Source organism: Lactuca serriola, chromosome 9 (genome assembly GCF_051521515.1).
Source record: "Lactuca serriola cultivar US96UC23 chromosome 9, Lser_US96UC23_V15, whole genome shotgun sequence".
Classification (NCBI taxonomy): domain Eukaryota; kingdom Viridiplantae; phylum Streptophyta; class Magnoliopsida; order Asterales; family Asteraceae; genus Lactuca; species Lactuca serriola.
The window spans coordinates 92056561-92072217 of NC_136416.1; positions in this window are offsets into that span (position 1 = coordinate 92056561).

A 15657-nucleotide genomic window follows, 5' to 3' on the forward strand; every position below is an offset into this window, starting at 1 on the left:
CCAACTCAAAAACCTTTCATTCAAACCATATCTTACAAATTCCAATGATCATAATAATAATTCATCCATAGTATAACAAAATTAATTAAGCATACAACATCCCAACAAATGCCGTCACAAATTAGCTACGTGTTTTGTTCCATAGAAAAACAAGCAAACGAAATCATATTCCATAGTAGAATTCCCTAGCAAATACCTACGAATGGTACTTCCATAGCAATTTTACTATAGAATTGGTTTCCATCACAAACTCAATTTCATAGTAACCACAATGATGAATTCCATAGCTGCATTACAACGGAAAGTGATTTGGTAACAAATGTCGTTGGAAAATTGCTATGATTTTTTGTTCCATAGAACTATCTGTGACATCCCCATCTTCACGGCCAGAAAAGACCGATTTTGTTTATGCTTTATAAAAATCAGAGTGTCTCTTTTAATAAAAATGTCGCGGAATTTGTTCCCAGAAAAATACGATAAATACATTATCAAAACATATTCGAAGAAACGTATTTTATTCATTTTAAAACGTTTGGGATGTCATCGTCAATACAGGAACATAAGCATAAACGGAACTTATATTTATTCACACAAGTGATCTACATCTCTTTAAATCTCTCAGTGTAATGTGACTTCATATCAACACCTGCGATATAAATAAACTGAGTGGGTCAGGTTGGGAAACCTGGTGAGTACACAGGGTTTTCAACCCACAATAATATAATTATTATGTTTAAACAATCAAACAATTAAACCCCATTACCCATACCCATTATATTCTCTATTCTTAAGGATCTACCCTAAGAATCAGTTTATTCCTCGTTCATTCATTCCTAAGGATCATCCAAAGGAGTCGGCATGAAGTCCATCATTGCCATGGTTTACACAACGGGCACTAAGTCTGCATAGTCACCAGGTTTTAGGCACTAAGTCTCCATAGTCGCCAGGGTTTAGGCATCAAGTTTGCATGATCACCAAGGTTTAGGCACCAAGTCTTCATGGTCACCAAGGTTTAGAGTACACCGGGTGAACACATCGTTCACAACACCTACAGGTTGCGAGCCTGCTAGTGTTCCACTAGATTGTCTAGAATAGTCCGTGGTTGTCATCCATACTCTGCTGAATGACAGGGACATCGTTTGGGAAAAAAGGCTTCTCACATCGTACACCTCTCACCCATACCTCAAGGTCTATATCACCTCTCAACTCATCGTTCAAATCATATTTCATCTATTATATCTACCCATGTTTTACCCCAACATTTTCGTAGATATAAAATACATATATAGTTTAAATCATTTAAAACATGTATAAAATCTTTCACCGAGCATAGACAGCAAGTAAACAGACAATATGCACACATAGCACGTAGTAAATACTTCATATCTATGTGTAAGTTGAAGCGGACCATGCACTCACCTGAAAGGTGGTGACTCAGCACTCGGACAGCGCTTCGATACTCTCAAAACAATTATCCCTTGACGAAACCTAGTATCAATACCACTAGGGTATAGTCTAACGATAACCGCGACAAATTAATAGTCTAGCTATTATTATTATTATATAAGTGTTAAATAATACTCAATATAACTCATAATAATAGCCCAAATACTCATTATAAGTTCCTAATAACGTTACTATATTAAAACATAAGCTATACTAAAGATAGGGTAGGCATAGCTCACTTATAGCGGGTTTTCTCGAAAACCGGGCTTCGCTGGAGCAGCGTTCCCGAGCCGAAAGGCTCTTTTCTCGGGACTCCCGGAGCCTCGGGGCTTCCTTCGGGTGCTAGCGGGTTTACCTAGGCTTTAAGGGGGGGGGGGGGGGTTTGGAAGGCTAGAGAGAGAAAGTGAGTTTGGGAGGTGTGAAGAAGAGGCTAGACCCGGCACCTCTATTTATAGTGAAAATATCTAATGGACTCGCCGAGTAGGGGGACCTACTCGCCAAGTTGGTGCATGTGGTGGCCTTCTGGTGGTGCCACGTGTCCAATTCTGGTGGTGCCACGTCACCCCTATCGCGCATCAGCCTTCAAACTTAGAAAAATCATAACTCTCGCATACGAGCTCCGTTTCCGACATTTCTTTTTTCAACGCGTAGTAAAATCAAGATCTACAACTTTCATTTAGACTCTGTTGGCTAATTCTCGACCGATCTCAAATTTAACAGTAGGAGACGTTTAGACTGTTAAATGACCGCGAAGAATTCATAACCCTTCAGACGGACTCCGTTTTCGTCTATCTTTTTACCGTTGAGTTCCTATTAATGAGATCTTCAACTCTCATTTAAGTCGCCTAAGCCAAAAACCGCTCGAACTAAAATTCGAGTTTCGGGTCGTGCACTGCTAAGCCGAATCTTAGAAAAATCATAACTTCTTCATACGAAGTCAGATTCGGGCGTTTTTTTTTATGGATTTTCTCGGTTTAACATATTCTAAGACTTTCATTTAGATCACTAAGGCTAAAAATTCCTCCATCGTAAATTCACTATTTGCGTCTCCCGGTGTCGTGCCGGTTTTGCCGTAAAACTTCGACGGGTCATAACTTCTTCGTTATAACTCGGATTTCGGCGTTCCCTATATGTACGGAAACCTTGAGACATATTCTACAACTTGGTTAAGACTATTTATTATAAATAATCTTTTGCCGAAAAGTCTTTTTCGACATTTATCGCCTCTAAATTGACTAGCCCGGATCTGCGTGCGTTACAATTATCTCCCCCTTAGGATGATAACGTCCCGGAATCATTAACGAAACAGGGCAGTATAATGACTCCAAACTTTATCTCTTCATTCTAGGTAATAATCGTAACTTCCTTGTTTCTTCGAATGAGTATATAACTCTTGGACTCCTTGACTTTAGGCGGTGCTCGATCTTGCACCTGCTCGTTAGACTTTCAATCATGACCTTCGTGTCACAACCTCATTCTTTATCAGAGACTCCTTCTTCTTCTTAACAAAACTTAGGATAAGTTAATTTGATTACTACAATTGACCGATGTGTCATATTCTAATGACCTATCATCGTATGTAGCAATGCTTAGACTCAGGTCTCTTAGAGTCAAATTCTGGAATGGAATATGCCTTCCTTCATGGTCTAATGTGATATAATCATATTTTAACATGTAGCATTTCTAGCTACCAACTTATTTTAACAACGAGCGCGATACTTCTATTTATCGCTTTGATTTCAATTGTTTGGTTTATGTCGGACGCTACATCAAACTTGGTTCTCCGAACCACGTAACATACTTATCGTAGTCGGACTCAATTCGATATGACCACTAGGGTCGGAATAACAATCATCCTCTTAGTCATTACCGAAACGATGGTAATGACATGCTTTAATAAAACGAAATCATTTACTAGCTTCTTGGTAACCTTGTGACTTTCCCTGATCCAAGCGTGAGTCGTGTGCTTCCGGTAGTATATGCATCTACTACCTTTCACACCTACTCATACTCGTCCCAAGTATTGTCTCGCAGTTTTCCAAGTCACCATACAAGAAAATCACATAACAGTTTAACACATCAGATAACAAAACTAAGGCGTTATTATTTCTTGAAACGATTACATAGGTGTTCAAGTTCACCCTAGACTATGCCTTTAATAGGCTACATCATACGATACTATGGCTACTGCATAACTTGATCTTCAAATATGAAGTCCTCATCCTTGATTCCTCGCATGGTTTTCCTCATCGTCGAGGATCATGTGGAATGCCCTTGGCCTTGGTGGCGTGTTTGCCCTTGCTGCATCATTTTTTTTGGGCAGTCCCTAGAGATATGCCCTTCTTTGTTACATCCATAACACACCTTCTTGTTGGACGTACACTTGCTGGCATAATGCCCTCTCTTTCCAAATTTGTAGCAAGTCACCTCCTCACCATATTTCCCGAAGTGCTTCTTTTTACACTTCTCGCACCACTTGGATTCACCTCCTCCTCCTCCTTGTTCCGTTTTTGAGAATTTCTTTTCTTTGTTGGATTTTGAAGATCCTTCATGCTTCCTTTTTTCTCCTGTTTTGTCTTTTTTTAGACCCCTTTCTCTTATCTGGGTCTCTACATTCTTAGCTGCTCTAACAGCTGTTTTCAAGGTAGTTGCCATTTTGACCATTGGGCCGAAGTCTGTGGGCAGTCTATTAGCAAACCTATCGATCTTTGAGAGTTCAGTAGGCACCAAGTAGGGGAATAGCTTCATCCTCTCGGTGAATGCGGTGGCATACTCATCAACACTCATCTTCCCTTTCTTCAGGATTTGAAACTCGTTGTTTAGGTCTATCAGATCTATCTCTGAGTAGTACTGCATTTTCAACTGTTCCAAGAACTCTTCCCGTGACATCCTTAGGGCTTCTCCTCGTGGCATCGTATCTGCCAATAGCTTCCACCAGATCAAGACTCCAGTTTTCAGTTGTCTTACTGCGAAGACAGTCTTCTGTTTCTCGCTACATCTGCAGCTCTCAAACACCATCTCCATCTCAGAGATCCAATCCATAATCTCAACCGGCTTCGGGATTCCTGAGAGACTCGGTGGTTTTGCACCCAAGAAATTCTTGTACATTCGCCCATCCTTGCCGTTTCTCCCCTCTGGGCCATCCCTTCGTTCACCTTGAGTCCCTACTTGACTCACTTGGCAGCTGTAGTTCCCTTCCTCCGATTGCTCGGGAATCAGTTCGGGTTGCTCAATGGGCATAGTAGGTTCGTCCCTATTCAACATTTGCCTCATTTCTTCCCTTTGTTCAGCTAACATAGCCCGAATCATGGCTTGAACTTCAGCCATGGTGACTGGCTCAGGTGCAACTTCTTCTACAACATGTATTTGCTGAACCACTGGGGGTTGGTTCCTATTCTCATTTGCATTCACGTTTCCGCTATGAGTCCTTGCCATCTTGATCTATACACCAAATAAGGTGAATCTAGACCTTTATTTAGGATTGATGTTTAAATCATCCTTATCACTCCGAAACTTTTATATGCCAGTTCTAATATCGTATCCGTACGTTTAGAATCCTAAACACATAAGGTTTCTTGATCCAGTCGGCAACAGACCATAGATCCGATCAAACTATAGCATAACAAATCATTTAGCACATAAAGCAATTTAGGAATCATTCCAAAAATAAGCTAGTGCTCACACCTCACAATCATCGCTTAGCATTCTAAGTTTAAGTCTAGAAATAAATCCATATTCCTAGTTCGCTTAAACTAATGCTCTGATACCAACTGTGACATCCCCATTTTCACGGCCAGAAAAGACCGATTTTGTTTATGCTTTATAAAAATCAGAGTGTCTCTTTTAATAAAAATGTCGCGGAATTTTTTCGCAGAAAAATACGATAAATACATTATCAAAACATTTTCGAAGAAACGTATTTTATTCATTTTAAAACGTTTGGGATGTCATCGTCAATACAGGAACATAAGCATCAACGGAATTTACACTTATTCACACTGGTGATCTACATCTCTTTAAATCTCTCAGTGTAATGTGATTTCATATCAACACCTGTGATATAAATAAACTGAGTGGGTCAGGTTGGGAAACCTGGTGAGTACACAGGGTTTTCAACCCACAATAATATAATTATTATGTTTAAATAATCAAGCAATTAAACTCCATTACCCATCCCCATTATATTCTCTATTCTTAAGGATCTAACCTAAGAATCAGTTTATTCCTCGTTCATTCGTTCCTAAGGATCATCCAAAGGGATCGGCACGAAGTCCATCGTTGCCATGGTTTACACAACGGGCACTAAGTCTGCATAGTCGTCAGGGTTTAGGCACTAAGTCTGCATAGTCGCCAGGGTTTAGGCATCAAGTCTGAATGATCACCAAGGTTTAGGCACCAAGTCTGCATGGTCACCAAGGTTTAGAGTACACCGGGTGAACACATCGTTCACAACACCTACAAGTTGCGAGCCTGCTAGTGTTCCATTGGACTGTCTAGAATAGTCCGTGGTTGTCATCCATACTCTGCTGAATGACGGGGACATCGTTTGGGAAAAAGGCTTCTACAATCGTACACCTCTCACTCATACCTCATGGTCTATATCACCTCTCAACTCATCGTCCAAATCAGATTTCATCTATTATATCTACCCATGTTTTACCCCAACATTTTCGTAGATATAAAATACATATATAGTTTAAATCATTTAAAACATGTATAAAATCTTTCACCGAGCATAGACAGCAAGTAAACAGACAATATGCACACATAGCACGTAGTAAATACTTCATATCTATGTGTAAGTTGAAGGGGACCATGCACTCACCTGAAAGGTGGTGACTCAGCACTCGGACAACGCTTCGATACTCTCAAAACAATTATCCCATGACGAAACCTAGTATCAATACCACTAGGGTTTAGTCTAACGATAACCGCGACAAATTAATAGTCTAGCTATTATTATTATTATATAAGCATTAAATAACACTCAATATAACTCATAATAATAGCCCAAATACTCATTATAAGTTCCTAATAACGTTACTATATTAAAACATAAGCTATACTAAAGATAGGGTAGGCATAGCTCACTTACAGCGGGTTTTCTCAAAAACCGGGCTTCGCTGGAGCAGTGTTCCCGAGCCGAAAGGCTCTTTTCTCAGGACTCCGGGAGCATCGGGGCTTCCTTCGGGTGCTAGGGGGTTTACCTAGGCTTTAAGGGGGTTCAGGAGGCTAGACAGAGAAACTAGAGAGAGAAAGTGAGTTTGGGAGGTGTGAAGAAAAGGCTAGACCTGGCACCTCTATTTATAGTGAAAATATCTGATGGACTCGCCGAGTAGGGGGACCTACTCGTTGAGTTGGTGCATGTGGTGGTCTTCTGGTGGTGCCACGTGTCCAATTTTGGTGGTGCCACGTCACCCCTATCACGTATCAGCCTTCAAACTTAGAAAAATCATAACTCTCGCATACGAGCTCCGTTTTCGACGTTTCTTTTTTCAACGCGTAGGTAAAATCAAGATCTACAACTTTCATTCAGACTCTGTCGGCTAATTCTCGACCGATCTCAAATTTAACAGTAGGAGGCGTTTAGACTGTTAAATGACCGTGAAGAATTCATAACCCTTCATACGGACTCCGTTTTCGTCTATCTTTTTACCGTTGAGTTCCTATTAATGAGATCTTCAACTCTCATTTAAGTCGCCTAAGCCAAAAACTGCTTGAACTAAAATTCGAGTTTCGGGCCGTGCACTGCTAAGCCGAATCTAAGAAAAATCATAACTTCTTCATACGAAGTCAGATTCGGGCGTTCTTCTTAAGGATTTTCTCGGTTTAACGTATTCTACGACTTTCATTTAGATCACTAAGGCTAAAAATTCCTCCATCGTAAATTCGCTATTTGCGTCTCCCGGTGCCGTGCCGGTTTTGCCGTAAAACTTCGGCGAGTCATAACTTCTTCGTTATAACTCGGATTTCGGTGTTCTTTATATGTACGGAAACCTTGAGACATATTCTATAACTTGGTTAAGACTATTTATTATAAATAATATTTTGCCAAAAAGTCGTTTTCGACACTTATCGCCTCTAAATTGACTAGCCCGGATCCGCGGCGTTACACTATCGGAAGAATAATACCAATGGATATGGAGTCGGTAGCATTTTTCCTAGAAACTCCCACTCTTGCTACAAGAAATAAAATCCGTAGACAATGTGGTAGCAACATTGCTATGGAACGCTATTCCATAGCACGATTCATTGCAGATTAACAACGAAAATATGTTCCATAGCGATCTTCCCTAGCAAAATCATGTTTTTCTTGTAGTGAGTGCTCCAGTATTTTCTCTCCCAAAAGGGATCGAAGACTTTGTGGTCTACTCTGATGGATCCAAGCAGGGGCTAGGATGTGTGCTCATGCAACGAGGAATGGTCATTGCCTATGCCTCACGACAACTCAAGAATCATGAGGTCAATTACACCATGCACGACCTCGAACTGGGAGCATTAGTATTTGCCCTGAAAATTTGGAGACACTACCTTTACAGCATAAAGTGCACCATCTTCACAGACCATAAAAGTCTTCAGCACATTCTCAATCAAAAGGAGCTTAACATGAGATAACAACGATGGGTTGAACTACTAAATCACTATGAATGCGAAATTTGTTATCATCTGGGCAAGGCCAACGTAGTAGCAAACGCCCTAATTCAGAAAGAATACTCAAGCTGTCGAGTTAAATCATTGACCATGACCATCCATTCACACCTATCCACATAGAACAAGGAGGCGTAGCTAGAAGCCCTGAAAACCGAGAACGTCGTAGGTGAGGCATTGCAGGGAATGGATAAAAACTTATAAGTCAAGGGTGACGAAGCTCGTTACTTCATGGATCGAATCTGGACACCAAGATTCAGCAGATACAGAGACGTTGTCATGAAAGAGGCTCACAAGACAAAATACTATGTTCATCCCAGTTCATACAAGATGTATTTGTACCTAAAGAAACTTTATTGGTAGCCAAACATGAAGGCAGAAATTGCTACCTATATGGGCAAGTACTTGATTTTTGCCAAGGTCAAGGTAGAATATTAAAAGCCCTCGGGATTGCTTCAATAACCAGACATACTCGAGTGAAAGTGGGAGCGGATAACCATGAACATCTAAACCAAGTTACCCAAGACAATTGGTAGACTTGACACCATCTGGGTGATCGTTGACAGGTTAAACAAATCCGCACACTTCCTGCCAATAAAAGAGACCAACAAGATGGAGAAGTTAACCAGGATGTACATTAAAGAGATCGTGTGACTACATGGGGTGCCAATATCTATCATCTCCGGCAGAGATAGTCGGTTCACCTCACGGTTTTGGCAATCACTACAAAAGTCCTTAGGGACCAAACTCGACATGAGTACAGCTTATCACCATTAGACGGACAGGAAAAGCGGAAGGACCATTCGGACGTTGGATGACATGTTGAGAGCATGTGTGATAGACTTTGGTAAGGACTGGGATACCCATTTACCACTCATTGAATTCTCATTCAATAACAGCTATCACACTAGCATCAAGGTCGCACCATTCGAAGCTCTCTACGGACGCAAGTGCAGATTACCTATATGTTGGGCTAAAGTGGTTGAAACACAACTAGCAAGAGAACAAGTGCCTAATAGCACTCTCACCGTCCTGGAGAGCATACAAGTAACTACGGAGAAGATCGTTCAAATCCGTGAACGATTAAAGGCATCTCGGGATATGCAAAAGAACTATGTTGATAAGCGGCGAAAACCTTTGGAATTCCAGGTTGGTGACCGCATTCTATTGAAGGTCTCACCCCGAAACGGAATGATACGTTTAAGAAAACGTGAGAAGCTAAATCCAAGGTATATTGGAACATTCGAGATCCTTGCTAGAATTAGTCTGGTAGCTTACAAACTCCGACTACCCCAAGAAATCAGCAATGTACATCCCACCTTCCACGTGTCCAACCTAAATAAGTTTCTGTCTGAAGAAACTCTTGTAGTCCCACTCGACGAAATCGAAGTAAACGAGAGTATACACTTCGTAGAGGCACCTGTGGAAATGATGGTAAGGCAGATTAAGAGAACGAAACAAAGCAGGATACCAATAGTGAAGGTTTGCTGGAACGCCAAGCGACGGCCTGGATTCACTTGGGAGCAGGAAGACCAGATGAAATAGAAATACCCACAACTTTTCCTCTAGTTGCAAGAACCCGTCCAAGATGCAAATTTTGGGACGAAATTCCCTCTAATGGGGGGGGGATGATGTGACAACTGGAAAATTTTGGAACAAGCCAGGTCTAAATTGCAACTTTGTATAAATGAATTCACAATGTAACCTTGTTGCAATAAAACTTTGAAAGCCAAAAGGGCATTATTTGTATTAGTATACATATACGTATACATATTTTGAAAATCATGATCGTAATAAACATTTATAAGTCAAGGTAAGTCAACAAGTTAAAGCAGTAACCATGAATAAACCCTTGTAATTAGAGATTTCGACCTAGTACCCCACCAAACAAGGGATTTCAGTTTTCCTAGGACCGAAATCATCCTTAGTGGGTGATTCAAAACCGAAAACACCATGGGGGAATACTTAGGACCGAAATCACTTAGTCAAAGTGAAGAGGTGAAAACTCTTTTGAGATCGTTTAGATTCTTAACAAGTAAAACAGAAAGTAAACAAGTTATGAACACAAGATGAATCAAACAGATGTTGAGTGATTAAAACTGCAACACCTCAGAAGAGCTCGACGAAGAACTTCTACTGTAGAGGTGTGTTAGGGTTACAGTAAAATCAATGAAATAATTATTAAACACCTTGTAAAAGACGATGTGCATGCACCATAAATACTAAACCCTAATATCAAAAACACAGATGGACAGACCCATACCATGATAAAATTGGACTAACTAATGAAGCCTAATGGCGCAACTTCCTAGACTCAACAATCTCCCCTTTTGCGTCAATTGAGGCAAGAGATCATTTCGGTTGAGTAAGGATGGATTTCTTCATAGTCTTGAACGGAATCGGTATGATGGCGAGTAGAGTTTGTCGAAAGTCAATGTACCACCGAAGCATATCCGGAAACATCTTCTTATCAACTTCACTGTTCTGATTACACCTACAAATGATGTTAAGAATGTGCTCTAGACAAGAAATGGAGAACATGTGCTTGTCTTCAGAAGCGAACAGGCACTTTTGGCCTTCGGCCCTGGTGAACATAACAATATGATACTTTAAGTCGATCTTACCTATCTGCATCATGTTCACGTCACTTTCCTTGCCAATTGGTTTAATTGTAGGCTACTTTATCAATGCATAGGCAATCTCCTGATCCATCTTGGCCACTTCAAGAATGTAACACACCAACATTTGCTTGATATGATCGATGATAGGCTCGTATTGTTGTTGATCAGTCAGCAAGATGTTGTTCAGAAGAATCCAGTCATAAGGGTTTAAATTTGGCAAATCAACGAGAGAGATCATATGAACCAAGTTGTCTGAGCCTCGACTCACTTTTGAATTTCACATTAATAAACTTCCCTGTTGAAGTTGGTTTCAATACCTTGCTTGTCGTGATCTTTTGTTTGCTCCAAGTCAAGTATTGTGGTTGAGAGAAAGCGAGATAGTATTCAATTAGATCTCGATCAACCATCGGATTTGGAGAGGGGATAGCAACCATTGACTCAAAGCAATAAAATATGAACACCTTTCGGGTAATCGGCATGTCGAACTGAGAATCTCTGGAATTCTCATGATAAAAACAGAGGACCGGTTCGAGCCAATGAGTGCTAGGAGACTCAATTGCTTCTTTCAAAAGTTTTTCCAATGACCACAGAGGAAATAGAGATTTTATACATTCCAATGCATCGTTCAGTTCTTTTAATTTTCTTTCCCTCTCTGCTTCTTCTTCAGCTTTGTGAAGTTTTTCTTCAAGATCTCGATTATTTTGCTTTCTTTTGAGAGCATTTCCTTCAGTTTTTCCTTCATCCTCATCACTGATTTCAATTTCTTCTTCGGTTCCTTCTTCATCATTATCACCGATACTCTTTTTTCCTTTGTCCTTCACACTAGAACCCGAAGATTCATTACCCTTCAGTTAAGTTGTGACTTTCGGTTGTGAAGTAGGTTTGCTTATTGGAGGTTTTCTTGATGTAGGTTGTTGTGGTTAACCCTAACCGTCTTCTCCCCCTTGTTTCGTAGGGACAACAGTCTCCGGAACACCTTCAATATGGCTCAGCATGTCAAGAGTTGGTCTTAGCTTTTCAGCCAAGCGTCATTGAATGGTGATAATAAGGAACGAATCATGTGCTTCCAGGAGATTACAAAGAAGAGAGTGCACATCACTAACCTTGCTTTCGATAATAGCTCGCTCAGTGTTGAGATCATCAATTTCTTTGAGCGCCTGAGTGAGCTTCAAGGCCTGAGTCTTAACCTTCGTGGTTTTGAGGGCAAGTTCATCCATGACTTTGTTTTCCAAGGCAAGATCAGCCTGGAGTTTATAAAGATGGGCATGGATTGATGTTTGAAGCTCTGTGTTTTCAGAATTTAGGCTTTGACGGGCTTCTTCAAAGTGCTTCTTCTCGGCTTGAAGCGAAGTGGTGAGATTATCAACAGAGGCAGTGATTGTTTGAGCTTTCTTTTGTGCAGCAGCCTGAATAGAATCCAGAAACACATTTGCATCAGAAATTAGTTTTTCGACATTTTCGGTCGCCTTCTTTCAGTCTTTTGTGGATTCTTCAATAGCAATTGTTTCTTTCTGGAAAGAGGAGGTGGAAGCTTCAATGTCTTTGGCAGCGTTGGAAATGGAAGAGTCATTTTCCTTGACAAAAGTAGCCAACATTGCCTTGATAGAGACCTCAGAGTAAGATTCTCTTGGAGTTTGAGAAGAAGAAGAAAGTAACTTGTCAAGATTCTCATTAAGATCCCTTAAATGCCACTTCGTTACAGGAGCATCATCATCATCATCACTCTGAACTCTGTAAGGGCTATAGTAGAAAGAATCAAACTCCATTTCTGCTCCGCCAAGAACGGTGTCAGTTTCGTGTGAGTGAGGTGGAGATTGAGGTTTAGAGGTAATGGGAGTGTCGGTTCCAGAAGTAGGTGCCCCCACATCAGATACGTTGACACGAACTTGAGGTTCGTTTGTAGAAGTGGTGGTAATGGTAACTTCGGTGAATAAAGGGATTGGGATTCGTATAGAAGTTGCAGTTGAAGAAGATTTAGGAGGAGGGAATGGAGCAATGGTGATAGGAACAAATTGATTAGGAGAGGGAGGAGGTGAGGTTCGGTTCGGTTACCTTGATGAGCCGATGAAGGAGGAGGCGAATTACCTCGGAGCGAACTCTCATGTTGAGACTCTTCATTATCACTTGACTCTGGTTCGGGTTGTTGGTCAGATGGAACATATTCAGAATCACTTGAAGAAGGAGCCTTAGGCTTGTGTGCCTTCTTCTTGATCTTTTGCTTCTTAAGAGCGGAAGGAGCTGCTTGTTCAGATTTTCGCTTTTTAGGCGTAGAAACTTTTGACGAAGGTCATTCCTTCTCGCTTTTTCGTTCAGCCTTCTTCCCTCGTTTCTCTGGTTTATCAGCAGCATCCAGCGAGCTTTGCATTTCAGAAGTGAGCTGCCTTGGTCTCGTAGGAGGAAGCTTCTTGTACTCGTTCATCAGCTTGCTTTCCCCATAAACACACTTGTACATGGATTCAGGAACCGAACCAATGAAAAAAAAACTTTGTTGGATCAAAAACAATATTTTTGTCGTGTAAAAAGTAGCGATTGACGACATCAACGAGTCTGCCATTATTGGAATTTGGAACTTCCCCATCGCCCACTGAGTAACTACGGTCCAAAACCTACCACATGAGATTTCAGAATAGCAAGAAGTTGAGTTAAGGCTTTGAACCAGTTGATTCCATAGAATAGACCCAAAGTCCATGTTGACTCCATAGTACATACTGTATAGAAGAGTCATGAACACCTTGCTTGCCCCATCAGACCCTGCAACCCTCTCCGATAGACCCTTGAAAAGGAGAGTAAAAAGACTATTCCACTGTGGAGGAAGGCATGATTTCTTGAATTTTGTCACTGTGGTAAGAACTTCAGTGTACCCCATATCATAAAACATGGTAAAGAGTTGAGTTGTGGTGATAAAATCCGGGTTGATCATGGAATCGTCGACGGTTAACCATAGCAACAAGCAAAACTTAGCTTTTGAAATCGACGTCTTTTGATTGAATATCTCAAAGAAAGTTTTCTCCTTGACTTTATCGTATACCGTCGTTGAATAGACTTGAGAAAGTAGTGACATTGGAATAGATTCCACCTTGGTTAGGGAAACCACAAGTGGTGAATATTTGAGGCATTCAACCACTTGAAGCATGTAGGGATCGTACTGGAAAGGAGAGAGTTCGATGATCAGGTTTTGGTTTTTCTTGATGGTGAGAAGCGAGGACTGTGTGTTTTGTTCATGAACTAAAGATGAGTCTGCAATTGATGAAGCTTGAAGAGAAGAAGATGAACAGTAGAGAGAAATCGCCGTTTGAATGCTCAAGAGGATTTTCGTAAGTGGTAAGGGTGTAAAAGTGAGGTGACAAACCTCTTTATACAATTACTATGAGAGACAGAAATCCGGAATGATGATACGATCCTCTAACGTGACGCCTGAAAAAGCACGATTTGACAACTGTTACCCCGAAAAGTGTGTCATTCGTGTCAGGCGGCGTGAGAAAAGGAAACGGTTAAAATTCACTCGCCTTTTTGAAATCTTATCCTTTCACCTTCTCTTTAATTTTGAAAAGATTCAAGTCCCGGTGAAAATTTGAGTTACCCTTTCGCTTCATATGAAATATCCTTCGCTTCCAACATAGTGTGCTATCACAGCATATTGAACCGAACTCAATATCTGAGAAATGTCCATTAGTATCACGATCAAGACTTATGGAAAATCATAAAGATCTTCATGAAAGAGTGTGCCAATGAAAAAGAAATAAATCAAATTATTTGTGGGATTTAAGTGATGTCAATTAAGATACGAAACAGTGGATCCCGGGCACGAATCTCTTCCGTTAAAGTCAAAAGAGACTTAGAAGTGTCTGTGTGGTTTCCCGTTAAAATACGATCAAATGCTTATTTAGAAGCATTGAAAGGCATCTTTTAATTATAAGGTTATTAGGGTGGCTTCCGCTTCAACCACGCTACGGAGCTTGATATAAGACCGAAAGTGGGATGAAGTACTTGTGAGACCAATGTGACCTGTAGAACAAGTAGGTTTGATCAATTTTCAGTGACTTGGTGATAATGTGGAAATCTCAAAAACAAAAATAAACTAAATCTTTTGGGTAGAAAAGTCTTGGTATGAGACAGTTTCATAAAGATTACTCAAACATAAAAAGAGATTTCATGGTACCTCCCATTAAAGTGGTTTTGTAAAAACTTGGGTGAAAACAAGAACGTTTGATTGTTCATCGTCAATTCATTGTAGGTGTTGGATTTTAGGTTTCACTTAGCACGTGGTGAAACGAAACTAAGATCATTAACACAGAAGTTGGGTAACAATAAACCTCAGTGGTAACTTCTGAGAGTCTCAAGGGTTACAAGTATGAAATGAAATAAGATGGAGAAAACTGATGAGGTGGTTAAAGAACCGAAAGTACCTCTGCTATATGAAAGTGACCAAGCAGGTAACTCTTGACTCAATAGGAGAAGAGTGAGGTAGCTCGTGGCTTAAGTGATTTTATCAGCCTGGTTGGGAAGAATCGATTTGTATATATTTCATCATTAAGGCGTCACTTAAAGTCTTCGAAGCTTTTGGACAACATGCAGCAGCATGCTTCTAGGGACACTTAGCTAGTACATAGATAAAGAGAGTTATACATGCCCCAGCTCCATCAGTAGAAGTCGTCCATGAGTACTTTCAGTGTGTTAGTTTTGGTATTTTGATTTTGTGAAAAGAAAGGGAATAAAAGTAAACACAAAATAAAATATTTTTGGATTTTATGATTTTTTTTTAAAAGAAATAAAAACAGAAAAGAAAATATTGTTGGATTTTATGAAAAGAAATGAAAAACCTAAAATAAAGCGAGAAAAGATATACTTAATGTACATAGTATACAACCGAAACTTCACCTTTGGAGTGATGAAGCGAAATGGACCGTGCGTTCGGTTTATTTTGGTTTCCGAAAAATCAGGA